This window comes from Seriola lalandi, unplaced genomic scaffold, assembly GCF_002814215.2.
Source record: "Seriola lalandi dorsalis isolate HSWRI2012SDOR001 ecotype SW California unplaced genomic scaffold, Sedor1 jcf7180002054402, whole genome shotgun sequence".
NCBI classification, from domain to species: Eukaryota; Metazoa; Chordata; class Actinopteri; order Carangiformes; family Carangidae; genus Seriola; species Seriola lalandi.
Window position 1 is genome coordinate 315,364 of NW_019524955.1, and position 3,683 is coordinate 319,046.

At 40.2% G+C, this 3,683-nt stretch overlaps 1 long non-coding RNA gene across 1 annotated transcript; it reads right to left on the minus strand.

Annotated features, from left to right (window-relative positions):
• Positions 1-349: 349 nt before the first annotated feature.
• LOC111657463 (uncharacterized) lies at positions 350-3,179 on the minus strand. The gene is made up of 2 exons (XR_002760932.2): positions 2,879-3,179; positions 350-678 (listed from the first exon to the last, which is right to left on the minus strand). It is a non-coding gene; the product is annotated as an uncharacterized LOC111657463 (long non-coding RNA).
• Between the last annotated feature and the right edge of the window lie 504 nt (positions 3,180-3,683).

Below are 3,683 nucleotides of genomic sequence, written 5' to 3' on the forward strand. Positions count from 1 at the left end.
TTGAGAGAAGGGAAGTTGGGCCCATGGATGGCTTGTAAGCCATGTGTTAGACATTAAAAGGCTAATTACAGTTTTAAAAGCCCCATGTTTACCGCTGAGAAAAGCCTTGTTAGGTATATTTTACTGTCTCCCCTGAAATTATTCATCCTTGACAAGCTCAATTGACATTATTATAATTACAAATGTGATTGCGGCTTAATCGTTCCAACCACTGTTTTTTAAGTGTCTGCAGCGGAAGTCAGTTAGGCTCAACTGTTCCTCACTGACCATTCATCAAAACAGGAAAACAGGATACAGGATAGTTGTCTTCTTGTAATGGCACACTTGAAATGAAAGCTAACACAGTAAGTTAACACAGGTAGGCCTTCTTTTATTGTTGCCATTCATCATTTCCTGTTGACAGGTGAGTGGAATAAAAACAGGTACAAATAAGTAGAGGTTCTCTTGTTGATGTCTCTGGAGTTAAATATGAAATAGTGCTGCAGTGTGTTTGTAGGAAGAGGATAAAAGAATGTTGTGAACTCTGCCCCAGTCGTGTGTTATTGCGTAGGTATAGAATAACTCTGCTGCCGCTGACCCCGCGACCACCTCTCCCCTCCAATCCCACATGGTTGCCAATAGCGATGACTCCGGTTGATCTTCACCTGTCAAAGCAAAGCTCTGACTAAAGACTTGCAGCTTGAGGAGAGGAAAAGAAAACAAGAAGAAAAGAACAAATAAGCCAACAAGCGGCTTTGTGTATACCTCAAATCTTTTCTTACGAAAGGGGTTTGAAAATAGTGCTAAGATTTTCTCATGCTTGAAAAAAAAGGTGTGAAAACTTAGAAATGGCTTATTTTATAAAATGGATCTAGGACCTAAACTTAAATTATAACTTAGTTTGCACATTTTCAACTCTGTTAAAGTTTTAATCCTTAATATTTCAGTCCTGCTTAATTAGGCGACACTGATGGTTACCATAGTAACATGAAGTATGGTTTAATACTACAGCAAACACTCAATGAGCAACTACTTTGTCAGAAACACAACAGAGGAGCAACTGTTTACCGTGCAGCCAAACAAACTCACTTTGTGTCAAAAAATAATTGCAGCAAGTTTTCCGCAGAACACTAACATTGGTGACCTTGCTGAAGAGCTATGCAGCCTGTCATCTGCAGCTTAACATCTAACAGCTCACTCTGATGACTCCATGCACAAGTTTCAAAATGACCTGCTGTCAAAAACTTAAAATTATAAAAATGATTTTGACGAACAGAATCATTTTTGATGATGTGATTGCTTCACAATAAACGGCAGCCTGTTTCCGTGAGTTAGCCACAGCAATGTTTGGCTCGCATTAGCATAAACACTTAATACAGCTCTGACATTGCTTACATTCTGTGAACCAAGACTAAAACCTTTGGTAAGACAGCTTTTAGCTTTTATGCTCCGCGCTGAGAACCTGAGAGAAGCCGAAAGTGTTGAAATCTTTAAACATAAACTCAAAATGGACTTCTTCAGCCCGGCTTTTTATTAAGTATAGCTTTTAGGAATAACTCACTTTATTTTATTCTCTTATTTTGTTGTGTATGTTGTAAATTGTATTTCATTCTATTTTTATGATATTTTGTTTTTTATATTATTATACTGGTGTTTTCTTCTGTCTTTTAACATATTTGTTGCTTTTAAAATCAACTTTCCTGTATCTCATTTTCCGCTTTCTTATTTGATTTGTGTTTTTTTTTTTGGTTTATCAGTCATCTACGAAGCACTTTGAACTTGGCTTCACTTGTATTTGACAGGACATTTTTGCAGTGCATTGTTTCTGGTGAATGTGTGAAGGCAATTTGAATCCAGCACAGGAATGGTGGACCCTGCCATTAACTAGTATACAGAGAGGTAATTACTGAATGTGAATACAGTAAGTTGGAATGGCTATTGTTGAAATGCTTTGATAACTAGTATAAAAAATTAGGTTTGATTTAATGAAAATCTTAGGTATTATAACTTTATGTTTTTTAACTGTCTTGTCTTCATGTGAATTCACCCAAAGGTCTAAACTTACCCTTTCAGTGCCTTCAGCAGTTTGAAAAGGAGTGAAATGCGACAAGTCCTAATCAATCAATCGGCAGGCAGCAGGAGGTTGGCATTGTTTTGCATTTCTTCAGTTTGTTTCTTCCTGGGATTTTTCTTCTCCTGACAGGAGGTGCCGCGAGCATACCAACAGTTGAAAGAGGAGTCACATTCTTTCAGCAAGGATTCCTCCATCCTTCCTTTGTTCAAAGTTTGTGTTTGTTTCAGGGGCTTTCCTCACCTTGAACTCTTTTTTTTCGTAGATAAGTAGACTTAACCAACCACAGACAGGGTGAGGCTCAATAACTGCCTCTTTGGCACAAAATTTTAACCCCTGAGATTTGAATGATATTACCAGATATTATCACTGTTCCTGAATTACAGATGTGCGGCAGGAATCACTTGTTTCAATTTGTTTACCATATGTGGTCACATTCTGTTGTCATAATGTCAGGCCAGAATTAGCATGTGGGCTATTTTATTGGCTTTTCACAATTACCCATGTCATGTGGTTTCTGTCAGAGCAAAAGTACAATGAAAACTTTCCGTGTTTATAGGGGGAACAACTCTCAGGAAACTTGATTGAAGTTGTCTGACTTAAAGAGAGAAGCCCCCTGGTTAAAAGCCACTAAGTCCTCAGTTCTACTTGACTAGCGTCCGACCCGCTTCCCCAACTCCTGGAAAGATGGGAGTCAAAATTCCAGCCAGTGTATCCCCCTCCTTGGCAATCTTTTTAGAATTAAAAGACAAATGAGGTCCAAGATCCTCTCTCTAGAAGTTCTATTTGTCTTGTATAAAGGTTAAGAAAATAACCCCAAGTCTTTACCTTAGCGTGGGTCAGGGTCAGCGGAAGGAGGGGGCTGGGGCTGGAGGCTGTGTATTCATCCACAGGTCATTGTTACAGTAGAAAGTAGCATGGGGGCGATCACAATGGAGCTGCAGGGTGAGCAGACTCTCCTCTCCTCTCTGGGTTTGTTCACAGTGAGAGATCTGCAGAAAGCTGTGGGGCTGAATGTGGAAATTGAGGCTACCTGTTGCATGAAACAGCTCAGGCATTATGCATGCTGCTGGCCTGCCACCCTCAAGGGAAGGAGAGTGCAAGCTGCTGATGGAGACTTGGCTGTGGAGCCTAAAAGCACATCTGGTACACGTTGTGTGGACTACTTTTTTTGTCTTAAAAGTGCAGATGGTCTTGAATTGCTTTAAAAAAAAACCCCAAAAAAAAACCTCCCCATTCTACAAAAAATAACACAAAAAAGAAGAACCTTGCCCTTACCTTTGGGGTTTTATTCTTGCTGGTTCAGTTCCTAAGCTGTTACTGGACACAGAGAACCTGTATGGAAGTGAACAGAGATACAGCTGCAGAAGTTAAGTCTGTAGAATAAAAACCAGTAGAAGCAACAGAACCACATTCAACCAGTTGTTCTCTGAAGAGGTTATGTAATAAGCCCCAAACAGGTGATGTATGCTTGGGAGGAGCACCAAGCTGTGGCCTGGCTCCTGTTGACATTGGCTGTGTTCTTCGGGGCCCGTCTACAGGAACGACACAAGCCTGTGTTCAGGCCTCTCACCTCTTCTTGACTATTTCCAGTCCTTTATACTTTTTAGTCACTCCACAACTGAGCGCTGCG